This window comes from Echinops telfairi, unplaced genomic scaffold, assembly GCF_000313985.2.
Source record: "Echinops telfairi isolate 266 unplaced genomic scaffold, ASM31398v2 ScPeMD7_3;HRSCAF=10, whole genome shotgun sequence".
In the NCBI taxonomy this organism is placed as follows: domain Eukaryota; kingdom Metazoa; phylum Chordata; class Mammalia; order Afrosoricida; family Tenrecidae; genus Echinops; species Echinops telfairi.
Genome location: NW_022103899.1, coordinates 13,324,631 through 13,341,191, shown reverse-complemented (window position 1 = coordinate 13,341,191; position 16,561 = coordinate 13,324,631).

Here is a 16,561-nt window from a genome sequence, read left to right as displayed (position 1 = left end):
ACATTAGAGTCTCAGCCACAGGGGAAATTCTACTCAGTCTTGCCGGGTAGCTCTAATTTGGAATCAACTCCATGGAAATGAGAAAGAGTGTGAGTGTTTACCATTGCATAGTTTGCTGAAACATTTCAACTGGCAGTCTATCCATTTTTGGAGCCTTGTTTTTTTTCCTAATGCTTTCAATGCAGGTTGGGTTTCTGCATTCAACACTGTTAGTTCTTGATCATATACTACCTCTTGAAATGATGAACGTCATCTAATTTCTTTTTGTCCAGTGACTATATATTTCTTCAATCTTCTTTTGATACTTCTTGCATCATTCAATATTTTGCCCATAAATTGAAAATTGCATCTTCAGGCATGAATTTTTTCTCAAGTTCTTTCAGCCAAAAATGTTCTTTATGTTGCATGTGCTTTTATTTTTCATTTTCTAACTCCAAGTCTTGGCACATTCCATTATAATATTTTACTTTATAATCCTGAGATGACCGTTGACATTTTCTGCTCAGTTTTTTATATTTTATAATTTCTTCCATTCACTTTACTACTCTATATTCAATAGCAAGTTGTAGAATCTCTTCAAACATCTACCTTGATCTTTTTTTCCCCTTTTCTTTCTCTTTAATGACTTCTGCGTGTGAAAATTGGACACTGATTAAGGAACACCACAGAAGAATTGATACATTTGAATGGTGTTGGTGGTGAAGGACATTTAAATTACTATGGGTTGACAAAAGAACAAACAAACTTGTCTTGGAAAAAATATGGCCAGAGTGCTCCATAGGGGCAATGATATTGAGAATTCATCTTACATACTTTGAACATATTGTTTGGAAAGACCAGTCTGTAAAGAAGGGCATCATGCTTGGTAAAGTAACGGGGCAATGAAAATGAGGAAGACCTTCAATAAGATGGACTGGCCTAGTGGCTGCAATGATGAGCTCAAACATAAGAATAATTGGGAGGATGGTACTGGAACAGGAAGCATTTCATCCTGTTGTGCATCCAAAGAAAACCCCAAACTTACTGCCACAGAGTCAATGTTGGCTCACAGTGACCCAATAAAACAGGGTAGAACTGTCCCTGTGTTTCTGATACTGGAATTGTCTACTGGAATACAGGTCACTATGTATCGGAACTGACTAGATGACGCATAGCCACAGTCTGTCATATAGATTTGCTACGAGTGGCAAGGATTTGTTCAGTGGCAAGGATTTTTTGTTGTCTTGGTTTGATTTGGTTTGCTCCTCTTTACTATGGAACTATATAATTCGGGTAGGTAGCTCATATTTCTATAAATCATGGCTTTCTAACAGAGATGCAAGAAGTTATCAGTGCAAAAATTAATTTTCCCCACCAATAAAAGTTCATGGGCCAATTGCATGCTATTGATTATGTTGTATTTGAAAGCAATGGTACAAGTAATGTTGTTTCTGATTGTAAACATGCTATGAAATTCTGATAAATGCATAACTTAATTTGTATAATAAACAAAACACTTTCCACACAAAACAAGTTTCATGTTGGACCGATGTAAACTCACGTGATAGAATGACACCACAGTCCAGAAAACGCCTCTGGGAACAGAGGTGAAAACCCCTCTGCCATAGACTTGATTCTGCTTCTAGGGACCTGGGGTTGAAGGCTGTGGATCGCTACGAAGCAGACCGTCTCTTCTTCCTCTCCCAGGGAGGCTAGTGGGTTGAACTGCCAAGGTTTCGGGTAGCAACCCACTTCTCAACCCGCTGCACAACCACGAATCCTTGAATCAACCCCTCTTTTTTTAAATCATTTTATTGGGGGCTCATGCAACTCTTATCACAATCCATACATACATCCATTCTGTCAAGCGCATTTGTACATTTTTTGCCATCATCATTCTCAAGACATTTTCTTTCTACTTGAGCTCTTGGTATCAGCTCCTCATTTTAGGATATTTCTCATGCAAAGTAAATGGTAGGATTTTCTTGAGAATTCGACCATTCATTAGCGAAGAAAACCTGAATCTGTCATGAAAACTCTGTTTGGTCACCATTTAGAAGCCTTTGGATATGGAAAGATGAACAGGAAACTATTTGACAATTTAGTCTGTATGCAAAAAGTTAAATCAGCCTAAAATGATTCCAAGTTTTGGGGATGAAGAAAAAATTCAACAGCCCCTTTGTTATTTATAATACTGGTCATTATCCCAGTTTTACATATTCATAACCATCAATCAATTTAATATGAGAAAGTACACATGAATTGGCTGGCATTTTAGAGCATCACATAAATATGGGGAATGAAAATATTCTGTAAGCATACGTATGATTGTAAATTTTTGATATATACTGGAAACAACTAGAGAACTTGACTAAACATGCTGTTTGTTGTTGTTGTTTTACTGACCCAACTCTTCTGTAATTCAGATCAAATTGTTCCAAGCTATGGTTTGTGGACATCTAGCTTTTTAACAAGCATCCTCATCCATTGTCATGCTACTGAAGGTCAACAAAATTTAAATGAATGATGCCTTATGCCTATAGTTCCACAATATATTTTTTTTCTTGGTGCCAGAAAGCAATTAACTAAAATAAAGAGATATAAGTGATATACCGTATATACTTTAGTATAAACCGACCTGAATATCACCTGAGACACTTAATTTTACCATAAAAACTGCATTAAAATGTGCTGGAAAATTCGGCTTATACACTAGTATTTACGGTAGATAATTTTTCTAATAATAAATTCACCTGAGTTCGAGCCCTCAGCATAAAATATCTCCCCATCAAGACAAGCCCTGATGTCTGTGCTACACAAAGTGCTAGACTCTTAGGGACAGAAGCTTCATCTGTCAATCATAAGTGACGGGGCTTTAGCTGAGGATTCCCGTGGCAACAACAGCCATTGTCATCTCAGAGGTTGAAAACTACAGACACGCATTGGGAATATTATGACTTCTATTTCACACACTGCTGTAAAACAAAGACTACACTAAAGAGAGTTCCAGAATACTGTTTGCCTCCCAGTTTATACAAAAATGTGTTTATATTAAACTGTAGTCTAATAAGTGTGCTGTTGATTGATTAGCATTATGAAAAAGTATAAGGCAGTCTGACAAAGACTAAAACGTGACACCAAGACCCTCATGCCAAGGAAAATCCATGCCGATGCACTTGCGACATGCAGGGTTGCAACAAACCTTCAATTTGTAAATGATAACAATAAGAATAGAGTCTCTATAAAGCACATTACAATGAGGTATGCCTTTCATGCTTTATGTCATCACTGTACCTTGGCTTTCTGCAATCACTCAGGCAGTCCACACCACATGGTCAAGGCTCCGAGGGCAGAGGAGAAGAAACCCTCCTCACGTCCCTGCTCTAGTAAAGCAAAGGCCGGCTGCCGGCTTCATTACTTTAAATACTTATGATGCACTCGTCAGAAGTAGGCACCAAGCTATTTCCAACTCAGGAGATAGTGGAATTCTAGTCTGAGCCGGGAAGGGGTGTGGGGGACTGGACATACTTGGCTCATAGTAATTATGATTACCAGGAGCAAGAACTCCTATTCTGAGATCAGCCCCTAAAGCCTGAACAATGCTAGCAAACCAGTATGCTATTGACTAACGATGCTTTATGAGCTCATAAAAAACTCCACGTGAAAAATGTTCTGCATTACCTGATTATACATCAGTGTTATGTTAACTCTAAACAGATGGCAGAAAATGTAAAATCTGCTGAAATGAAGGGAGGGCATTTTAATTCTTGAAAAACACTTTGAATAGTGTCAAGACAGAAATGTATCCTTTTGATTTTTTTAAACTAGACAAAAATTCATTTTCTGACCAGTGAAGCTTCACTGATTTTTCTATAAACAAAATTCATCATCCCAAACTGCCCTTTGATAAGTTTAATTAGAATTTCTGCTTCACTGTCGCTGAGCAAGAGAAAGCTAAGATGTGGGAAGAGGTCAATGATGTTTCTCACCACTCAGCTAAAGCTAGAATCAGATAAAGTTTGTTCAGATATGAAATAAATTTTTGAAATCATAACATCTGCAGTATCTCCTTCCCCAAAATTTTGATGGACATTCCATGTAAAATTATGAGACTACCTTTTGTTTTTTGAAGTGATGCTTTCTTTTTCTTAAAAAAATTTTAAAATGCTAAAATTTTATTAATTTTGTTGATTTTTACTCCCTATATCAAGATGCCAATTTTATGCAATATAATGAAATACACTGTACCAATTATTTTCATTTTTATTATTTTATTTATATATGCATCTAAATATGTTCAGCTTTGAAAGAAAAACTAATGTGTGTGTATGTATCAAATGGAGCGTTCATGTTCAAATATTTTAAAGTGTTGAACATGTGCTTCCCAAATAAAAATTGTATGCTGTTAATTTAATATAAAGAGAAGGCTCAACTGTTATTTTCTAAGAATTAAAAAATCTAAAGTGTGAAATCTATAAACAAGTTATTTCAAAAGGCCATTTGTTTCAATAAGATCTTCCATAAACCTTTTTGTTTAATTACAAAATATACATAATTACTGGAGGGAAAACTAAATATATGAAAGATTAAATGGACTCTCATAGCATTAACTATGAATTTGACCAGATTAATGCTGAATTTGAAATTATACCAGAGGCCTAATGAACAATGTGGGGCTATGATATTCTTTATTCTATAAAGGCCTAATGTCAATGCTGATGTGAAATTAAAAATAAATTCATGGCAGTGCAGCTCAGCACTTCCCCAGCTTCCTGCCCAAGAGGAGCAGCAGAGAGTACATCCTCGGTCCTGAAGGCACCCCTCTCCCACATCTAGCCTAGATCTGGAACCCAGGGAATAAGCGACCCAGGCCATGGGACTCCCAGGCCCATGCCAGCCACAATACCTCAGACCCCAAAGTGGCCACCACCCGCTGACTGGCCCCACTCAGCCTTATCATTGCACCCAGAGCTCCTAGTCTCTCAGCACACACAACAGTAGTGGCTGGTTCCACATCAGGGTGATGCTCCCCACTCATGGCAGTGACATCTGGCCCCACCAGTGCCTGGCATCTCCACCCTGTGGAGGCTTTCCTCCTGCACCTGCACCTGCACCAGCGGCAGTGGGGTTGTTCCCACCATTGCTCAGCAACCCCTCTGTGACAGCGAGGCCTCCCCCACCATTCCCTTCTATTAGGTACTATTTAAAGGGGGAAAAAGAGACTGCAAAGTATGGCCTGACAGCCCAGAAAACTCAGCCCATAGGCAAACATACAGTCTCCAGCCTCCCTCCAGTCACTAGGGCTCCTCACCGCTGTTGGCCACTGAGTCACCGTGGCACCTGCCTACACAGCAGTCGAACCCACCACCATAGTAGGCCACAGGCAGCCCTCGAAAGCACCCTGACCAGTAACACAGAGGAAGAGCTCAGGGCCCCTTGTCTCCCAGAAACATGGTGCCCACCTCTATGAAATTGTCACGTAAACAGCAGCATATCACAACACTCTCAACAAAAAACCAAGAGAGACAAAACACAACAGCACAGCTAATGATGCTCACACAAAGATCAGATCTACCACAAAAAGAAATTTTCAGACAGTGGCTTGAAGTAATTCAGGACTTCAGGGAAACAATGCAGAAGAAGGACGCAATGATAGAGGAGATGAAGTCCACAATAGAGAAGATGAAGTCCATGCACCAGAGGGAAATATAGGAGCTAACAGTTAAGGTACCAAAAAGACAAAAGACTTACACAAGAAAAGTACAAAACCATACTACAGGAAACCCAAAGCGACATGCACAAATGGAAGAACATTCCATGCTCATGGATTGGAAGAGTCAACATGGATTGGAAGAGTCAACATGGATTGGAAGACTCAACATAGTACAGATGTCCATTGTACCCAAGGCACTTTATAAATTCAATGTTATTCTAATTCAAATACCACCAACCTTCTTCAAAGAATTGGCAAAATTGACCACCAATATCATATGGAAAGGGAAGAAGCCCAGAATTAGCAGAGAACTCCTCAAGACAGAAAAAGTCGGAGGACTCATTTTACCCGATTTTAACACTGACAGTGGTCAAAATAACGTGGTACTGGCATAATGACCAATACTCAGACCGATGAGAAATAAAACAAAAAGCCCAGAAATAAAAATATAAGCATATAGACAACTGATCTTTGATAAGGGCTTGAAAAGCATCTAGTGGGAGGTGAATGCCCTCTTTAACAAGTGGTGCTGGAAACAATGGGTATCAACATATAGAAAAATGAAACAAGATGTTTGCCTCACCCCATGCACAAAATAAACTCAAGGTGAATCACAGACCTAGAAGTAAAATCCCAAACTATCAGGACCATCGATGAAGGAAATGGGACAAACCTAAGAACCCTGATCCAGGGAATACATAGGCTAAGTGCAATAGGGAAGGATACACACACAGGTGAACCTGAAACCGACAAGTGGGATCTGCTAAGGATAAACACCTGTGTGCATTGAAAGACTTCACCAAGAGGGTAACAAGGGAACCCACAAACTGGGAGAGGATTTTTGACAGTGACAGAACTGACAAAGGGCTTATTACTAAAATGCACAAGGCCCTCCTGGCCTACAAAAGGAGGAAGACAGAACCCCTTGAGGAAGTGGGCAAAAGAACAGGAAAGTTTCACTAGGGGGGAGATTTGTATGGCCAATAAACATATGACAAAATGCTCCTCCTGATCATTAGCCATCAGAGAAATACAAATTAAAACAACCATGAGATGCCATCTTACACCTGATCAGAAAATCAGAGAGCAACAAATGTTGGATGGGGATGTGGTATGATAGGAACTCTCCTCCACTGCTGGCGGGTGGTCAGTGACAGAACTGACAAAGGGCTTATTACTAAAATGCACAAGGCCCTCCTGGCCTGCAAAAGGAGGAAGACAGAACACCTTGAGGAAGTGGGCAAAAGACTGAATAGAAGTTTCACTAGGGGGGAGATTTGTATGGCCAATAAACATATGACAAAATGCTCCTCCTGATCATTAGCCATCAGAGAAATACAAATTAAAACTATAAGATGCCACCTAACACCCTTGAGGATAGCCTTCAGGATCAGAAAATCAGAGAGCAACAAATGTTGGATGGGGATGTGGTATGATAGGAACTCTCCTCCACTGCTGGCGGGTGGTCATGTCATATGTACAGCCTCTGGGGAAAGCGACCTGGCGATATTTAATAAAAATGGAAATTGATCTACCTTATTACCCAGCTATCCCTCTACTGGGCATAAAACCAGAGGAGGTAATAAATAAAACACAACCAATTGTCCGTGCTCCAATGATTATTGCGGTGCAATTCACAATCACAAAAATTTGGAAACAATCTAAATTTCCATCAATAGATGAGTGGATTAGTAAACTCTGGCATATACACACAAAAGAGTACAATGCATCACTAAAAAGCATGGATGATCACATAAAACATGTCATTTCATGGGAAGAGTTAGAGGAAATTATGCTAAGTGAGGTCAGCCAATCACAAAAGGACAAGTACATGAGTCCCCTGAGGTAAGTATAATCAGCACAGTAGGCATAGAAGAAAAACCACTTACCTCACACTATATGGACTGAGGGACAGGCAGTCACATGGAAGTCAAACCAAACACAAGAAGGTACATGTTACTCAAACACCAGGGGTGGGGAAAGGGGGAAAGGTCAAGGGAGAAAAGGGGCTGGGGGGACAAAATGAGATGATGGCATGGGGGCACAGGGCAGTAACCCACCCAGGGGGAGAATATTGGTTGTCTCCACAGAATTGGGAGTGTGCATACAGATCCCACAACAGCACACCTAACCATGAGGGCAACATAACCATGTGGAGGAATGCATGAAAGGACTGGGCTTCAGGGCCGACCCCAACCAAAGCCAAACTGACCCCCTCCCTGGAAGTACGTGTGACAGGGAACAGCACTAAAACTACAGGTTGGGGAAAGGGGCCAATTGTCACGCCCACATGGAAGCAAACCAAGAAGGAAAAAGAAAGGAACAGTTGCCTAGACCCCATATTGGCACACCACGCTGGAGTACGATGTCCCTGCACAGAGGCACAGAGAGGGTCATAAGGCCTACAACAGCTCAGGACATGTTGTCCCCTTACTGGAACATACTGCGACAAAGGACAATACTGAGGATACATGGCAGGGAAGTAGTGTGGTCTGAAACCCCCCGTAGTGGGGCAAACCAAGAAGGGAACACAACAGAGCAGCAACTGGAGCAAAGCAAAGCCACAAAGCCCCTAAGAGCCCCCCAAAATAGACTTCAGGCTAGGAGCGGCAGTTCCCAGAATTCCCCCGGGACCAGGGGGGAGATAGTCATAAAGGTCAGCAGACAGACCTGGAATTATGTATGTTTTTTCTCCTTTTCCTTTTCCAATCTTTTGTTTTCTTATTGTTTGGTCTCTGTCATTGTTGGTTTGCCTACTTATTTAAGACAGGCTGGGAAGCAAGCTCAAGGAGAGAGCAATGGGACTGACGGTCCTGGTGGGTCTTGGGAGGAGAAGGAGGCAGGGGAAGGGTGTGGTGACAAACAACACTATGGATATGGGAACAACTAGGGAATTAAAATCAACAACAAGGAGGATATAGAGATGCTATGGGTGTTGGAGCAACAGCAATCTACCTGAGAGGAAGTACTAAGAGGTGGAAGTAGGGAGAACATGATGGTGGGGTAGGAGGAAGGCAAAAGGAAACAAAGGAAGTATCTAGGAAGCAAAGCCATAGATAGAGGTATAAGCATAGGTGTGTACATATGTAAATACATTTCCATAAAAATAGAGGTATTGGCCTGTGTACCTATATTTATATGGCAATACACTGAGGTAATGGATGGACTTCAAGGCCTCTGTTCATACCCTCCCTCAATACAAGAACAATTTGTTCTAACAAACTTGCATTTTGTGATGTTCACCCTCCTGGCACAATCGCTGAAGACAAAATGGGTGCATAAGCAAATGTGAAGAAAGCAGATGCTGCCCAGATATTTCTTAGCACTTGGGCTATTAAAATATATAGCATCTGGGGTCTTAAAGGCTTGAAGTTAAACAAGTGGCCATCCAGCAGAGAAGCAACAAGCCCACATAGAAGAAGCATATTAGCCACTGTGATCATGAGATATCTTTGGGACCAGGTTACAGGCATCAGAAGACCCATAACAAACAAACAAAAACATATTGTTGAGAACAAAGGGAATCCAAGCAGAGACCCAAAGCCCATCGTAGACAATGGAACATCCCCCTACAGAAGGGTCACGGGGAAGAGGTGAGTTAACCAGGGTATAGTAAAGCACCGATTGAACACATAATATCCCCCTGAATCCTCGTGGCTTCCTCACCCCCCACTATCATGACCCCAGTGCTGCTTCTCATTTTGGACTAGACCAGAGCGTGTACACAGGTATCGATGAGAAATAAAAGCTCACGACACACAGAATCCAGGAACAGGAATGGGAATAGTGATACCAAAAGGGCAGGGGGAAGAGGGGGAGACAAGGGGAGAAAGGGGGAACCTATCACACTGATCGAAACATAATCACACCCCCATCTCCAGGGGGAAGAACAACAGAAACCATGGGGGGAAGGAAACAGCGGTCAGTGTGAGCTATGAAAATAATAATTTATAATCTATCAAGGGGTCATGATGAGGGAGTAGGCAGGCAAACAGAGGAGCTGATACCAAGGGCTCAATAGAAAGTGTCCAGAAAAGAACATTTAGCAACATATATACAATATGTCAGAAACAACTGATGTATGGATTGTAGTAAGAGTTGTAAAGACCCTAATAAAATGATCTTTAAATAAAAAAATAAAATAAGTTCATTTACTTGTGAATTTATTAATTAATTAAACCTACACTGTATTTCTTGTAGACTCTAATGACATAGAAGTATATGGAGATTCTAGTCAAAATTCAGATAGCAAATCTTGCTTTCTATAATTCCTATTTTGAATAGGTGAATCAAATTTTATTAACCTATTATCATCTAATAGTTCATATGAAATTGTTTTTATCAAATAAAATATAAAGATAGTTATCAGGAAGTATATTTATGCAAAAGGAGACACATTCAACATTATTTATTAACACAAAAATCATTTATAAATGAAAGTAATAGTAAAACTTTCAGAAAGTGTGTCCCAAAATTAACAAGAAGAAAAAAATAAGCAAGTCCTAGATATAAAATGATCTTGTGTCATGATAGATTTTTTTCATGTCAAATTTACCTTTAATAAGCTAATTCAGTTGCTGGAGCCAATTCCAACTCATGGTCGCCCCATGTGTCTCAGACCACTCACTCCTCCTGAGGGAGTTACCTGACCTGGATTCCATGTGTTGTGAGTTCTTATCAGTACCAGTGTACATGCTCTGGTCTTGCCAGAACTGAAAGGCAGGACCAGGGCCATGATGGTTGGTGGGGGTGAGGAAGCCTCAAAGAACCAGAAGAATATTGTGTGTTTCATTGTTGCTATACTGCACCCTGGTTGACTTATCCCTTCCTTATGGCCCTTCTGAAAGGGAATGTCCTATTATCTAGAGGTGGGTTTTGGGTCTGTATTAGTCTGGGTTGATTAGAGAAATAAATTCATAGACACTCATATGTATATAAGAAAGAGCTTTATATAAAGAGTAATTGTGCACTAAGAAAATATCCCAACCCAGTCCAGAGAAAGTCCCTAAGTCTGATATTATAAACCCATATGTCTGATACCAATCTATAAAGTCCTCTTCAGACTCATGAAACACATGCAATAACGCCAAATGCAGGGAGATCACAGGCCAGTAGGTGGGAAGTCTTGTGGATCCAGTGATGTTGTAAGCATCTCAGCACTGTCAGGGGTCTCCACATGGCTTCTTCAGCTCTGAGGCTCTGTCTCCATGTGGCTTGTCAACAGGAATGTCTCCCAGGAACTGATCCTGTGTCCCACTTCCAGCAAGCTATTTATCTCCTAAGTGCCTCCAAATGAGGTCATCAAGCTACTACTGACTGAGAGGCCAAACTCCACCCCTTCATTCTCAAGTCTCAAGTTGACACCAGATTATGTAACTACCACAGGTTCTCTGCTTTCCTACCCACCTCGTTCTCAATAGAATGTTTTTGTTGTTGTTTTTGTTTGGGGTCTTCTGGTACCTGTTACCTGATTTAGTCAATACCTCATGATCACACACGCCGGTGTGCTTCTTCCATGTGGGCTTGTTACTTCCTGATAGAAGGCCACTTGTTTAACTTCAAGCCTTTAAGAGCCCAGGCACTATATCTTTTGATAGCTGGGCACCAGCAGCTTTCTTCACCACATTTGCTTGTGTACCTATTTTGTCAGATATCGTGTCAGTAGGGTGAGCATCACAGAATGCCAGGTTGTTAGAACTAAGTGTTCTAGCATTGAGGGAGGGCTTGAGCAGAGGCCAAAGTCCATCCACGATGTCAATATATTGTCATAAAATATAAGTACATAGGCCAATACTTCTATTTTTATGAATTAATATATTTACATAAGTGTACATCTATGTTTTACCTCTATCCATAGCTTTGCTTCCTAGATCATTCCTGTTTCCTTTTATCTTCCTCCTGGCCCACCATCATGCTTGCCCTTCATCTACCTCTCAGTAATTCCTCTCAGCTAAATTGCTGTTGCTCCAACCCCACCTGGAGCTCTACATCCTCCTCATTGTTGCTTTTAATTCCCTAGTTGTTCCTCTATCTGTTGCATTGCTTTCTCACTGTTCCTTTCCCCTGTCTCCTCCTCCCCCCAAGTCCCTCCAGAAATGTTGGTCCCACTGCTTTCTCCTTGGTCTTGCTTTGCACGCCTATCTTATACTGGTAGACAAAACAAGAACAGAGACAAAACAAAAAGAAAACAAAAGATTGAATAAATAGAGAGGGGGTAAGAAGAAGAAGAAAAGAAAAAAGAAAAACTAGCCAAAAATGCATACATATTTGCAGGTCTGTCTGCTGACCTTTACGGCTATCTCCCCACTGGTCCTGGGGGGTTCGGTGAACTAGTCCCCCTAGTTGAAGTCTATTTGGGGGGCTCCTCAGGGGTTTAGTGGCTTTACTTTGCTCCTGTTGCTGCTCTGCTGTTTCCTTCTTGGTTCACCCCACTGTGGGGGACTCAGCCTCGACTCCCTCCCCACCCACCATGTGTCCCAAGTATTGTCCTTTGTCCTGGTATGCTCCAGCTAGGGGACATCAAGTCTTGAGCTGTTGTAGGCCCTACAGTCCTGTCTGTGTCTTAGTAGCTCTGTTTAGGGTTCACCACACTTTTCCATAGCACACTTATCTTCAGTGATACTTAGGTGAGCAAGCAATGATCATGGCCATATAGTGAAAACGAATTGTTCTTAGATTAGGTTTTATAATTACATATAGCACTGTATGTTTTTCCCTGATGATGATTTTATTTGACTGACTAGGTCATTGCTACTCTAGAAGAATGATCAGGCGTGTTGTCATGATGAAAAATAATTATTTTTAGTACAACTCTCTTGGTCTTTTTCTAGCCGATGCAGTTTTCAATTTTCTTAAAATGTTTTCCTAATAAGCCCCTGTGATTATCCTATGTCCTTCCAGAAACTCTGCCAATATTGCCCCTTGAGAAGTCCCACAAAATCATTGCTATAACATTCTGACCTGACCCTTTTGCCTTGAATTTAGCCGGACAGATGGCCCTAGAAATCACTGTGTTGATTGAACCTTCTACTGAAGGTACCCTAATGAGCCATAGCCAAGTATAATACTAAGAGAAATTGTCTTCAGCTACCCACTGGTCACAGAAACACGTTTGAACTCATTTTGTTTGAAATAAACCTGTGCATATATAAACTAGGGTCCCAGTATCAATATTTTAAACATATTCTCATAAATCAATCATTCTAAACATTAGAATGAATAATAACTAGTTACTATTCTTGCTGCCCAATCTACAAATTGGATAAATTTGGATAAATCTGCCCAAATTGGATAAAATGTTACCAATTTGAATAAGTTTGTCAATACTTAAATTGGAGCAGATCTTTGGAGATGGGATTTGCCCAAAAAGAAATTTGTCTAGTTCCTTCTCTGAGTTCCATCTGTACCGGTGACAGTGGTTTCTGACCAACAATGAGACTATATATGACATATATCCACTTAAACGAAGCTGAAAGGTTGGAATTCCAAATCATTGAGAATAAGTGGGCTTCCTAAAGAACAACAAAGCCAAGAGTGGAAATCCCAATATTGATGTTGAAATTTTCTTGAGATGATCACCTATTCTGACAGTCAAGCAGAATGAGAAGCTGAAGAACTGAATGCAATGTTTGACAGCTAGCCTCATTTAGAGAAGGGGAAATTTTGGAATTCAGAGTTTATCAGGAAAGAGAGGTTCTGCTAAAAAACAAACAAACAAACAAACAAACAAACAAAGCAGGCTTTTTGCTGGGTGATCAAAAAGACAACTCCATAAGGAAAATCTGAAGTAAAAAAGGCACAATAGACCGCAAAGTTCACATTTTAAGTGTTTTAAGTAGATTTCAATATAGAATTCTATACTCACTAACAGGAATGAGGTATGAACTGGCCTGTTATCACATGGTCATCAGTTCAACCGCACCAGGAGCACTGTGGAAGAAAGACGAGGTCTTTTGCTCCTGTAAACATTTACAGTCTTGGAAAATGACAGGGTCACTTTGCTCTATAGGATCACTATGAGTTAGCATAGTTGATTTGATGGCAGTGAGTATATTAATTAATTAATGGAAATAAAGGCAATATAAGGATGATTTAAAAACCTATATGAGAGAATTATTATTAAATAACAAGATCATTATAAAAGGGAGTGACAAAAAAAGGAAATAAAGTAAAAGTCAACGAGAAGGTTAAATGTTCCAATCCAAATAATATAGATTTGTATACAATAATATTTTGAGAGATTAAGTTCTATATTGAGGTCAGGTCATCACTACTTCATGATGACTATTGATTCACTGGCTCAAGAAATCCTCGTAGTATAATACTTTATGTGTTGGGTTGTTACCCCAATGTCACCGCATTGAACCCACGAGCCACTCTGGAGCAAAGGAGGCTGTCTGTCTCCATAAAGATGTACAGTCTCAAAAACCCAAAGAGGCAGTTCTACTCTGTCCTATCGGTTCCTCTACGTTAGAATCAATTCATTGGCAGTGGGTGAGAAGGGGAAACCCAGTTTCCTGTGGCTAGCTGTGATAATTCAAGTATTCGAATGTTTCTATATGTTTGGGACCTCTGTTCTGGTGTCATCTGGACTTTCTGCAGGGCTGGAACTTCCTGCAGAAGTCTGCCTACTTCCTTTCTGCAGGAGCTGGGACATCCAAAATGCCTCTTTCACTGATCTGATCAAAGAAAACCAGTACCTGATGAAGGAACATGTCTAATGTGCAAGATGTGAGTGATTCTGAGGTGAATTTTCCACATCTACTGAATGGGTCCTGGGGGATCAACGTCAGGTACCCAGAGTTGCTAACAGTTTCATTTTGTAAATGTGTCTTTTCTATTTCTCAGGTTCTTCAGCTCTTCACTCCTGTTGTAGGATGTGAATTACTATGTCCATTCAATCCAGCCAAGGCTTTGTCCTGGGATCGGCTTCTTTTGGAACTCTTGGAATGACAGTGCTTCCTGGTTTCAAGAAATTTTAATCTGTAATTACAAGCTATACACAGAAAAACGACAAAGATGACTTCATAAGTGGATCCAACAGTCAAATAGAAACTCTTACAGGGAAGAAACAAAATAAATCAGGAAAGGTGTGAGGCAAGGTTGTATTTTCTCACCATACTCATCCAAATAATCAAAGAAGCTGGATTATATGAAGAAGAATGCGGTATCAAGAGTGGAGAAAGGCTTATTTACAACCTGTGAAATGCAGATGTCAAAACCTCGCTGACTAAAAATGAGAAGTAACTATTGATGAAAGTCAATAATTGGCACTTTCAGTATGGGTTACAACTCGATGTAAAGAAGACCAAAAGCCTCACAACTGGACCCCTTAGGTAACCTCATTATGAGGGGAGAAAAGATTGATGGCATCAATAATTTTGTCTTGCTTGGGGCCACAATCAATACTCATGGAAGCAGCAGTCCAGAGATCAAAAGACATGTTGCATTAGGTAAATCTGCTGCACAAAAGCTCTTTAAAGTAAGGATGTTACTTTGAGGACTAAGGTATGCCTGACCCAAGCTGTGGTATTTTCAATCACCTCATATGCATGTGACAGTTGGACTTTCAATAAGGAAGACTGAAGAAGAATTGATACATTTGAATTGTGATCCTGGTGAAGAATATTGAAATTACCATGGACTGCTTAAAGGACAAACTGATCCATTTTGGAAGAAGTACAGCCATAAGGCTCCTTAGAGGCAAGGATGGCAAGACTTTGCTTTAGATAGATTGGCTATATTGTCAATCCTGGGGAAGGACATCATGCTTAGTAAAATGCAGGACCTCAACATGATCGACTGGCACGTTGGTTGCCACCGTGGACTCAGGCAGAGGAATAACTGCGAGGATGGCACAGGGCCTGGCACGGTTTCGGTCTGTTGTACATGCCGTTGCTGTGGGTCAGAATTGACTTGATGGCACCTAACAGCCCCACAGAGAAAAGGAAGGACTTCAGAAAGCATTACAGGAGTTTAGCACAACTCGACAGGAGGGGAAACTGAAACCAACTTCTCTTATTAACAGAGTTACAAAAGACCCTCAGCAAAAGGGGACCCTGGGATCCTGCATCTGCTAATATGTGTGTGCTTCTGAGAAGTTTACAGAAAAATATCATTAAAAATCATGGAGTTTTTCCACATACTTTTAAAGTTTTCTCATGTGTGAAAGAGTACAATGGATCCCAATCCATTCAGGTTTATTTTGGGTATTCAATGCGGTTAAATATTTGTTCAATTCATCTATATGATTCACAATGTTAATCAGTCAATTCCTCAAGGATGCAAATTAAACAATGAGGCAAATGAGTGCAAAACACATACTTAAAAATAAAGCCAATGCATACATATGCTTGCAATAGAATAAAAATTCCATATCATAAAAATAATACATTAGGAAGGTCTGAAATCCTATAACACAAAGATAAAATTTTTAGAATTTTGCCTCTAATTTTCAGAATAAAGCAAAACTGACTGAGCTCCTCAAAACACAATCAGTAATCACGGAAAAAATTAAAACAATGTGCTAACTACTATGAGGCAAAAAGAAAACAATATCATTTTTTAAATATCCCTACCAAGATTAATACCTAATCCAATGTGAGTAAATATAAGACAAACACCAAGAGAGGGGCATTTTATAAAATGTATCTGATAATTTTCAAGGATATCATGGTCAAAGTCAAGGAAATATTTTAAAAGCCACTCAAAAAATCAAAACAGATAAGAGAGTCATTGTGTTAGTCAGCGTTCTCTAGAGAAACAAACCCAGGATACACAATTATAGATAGATGATAGATAGATAGATAGATAGATAGATAGATAGATAGATAGATAGATAGATAGATAGATAGATAGATAGGGATAGAT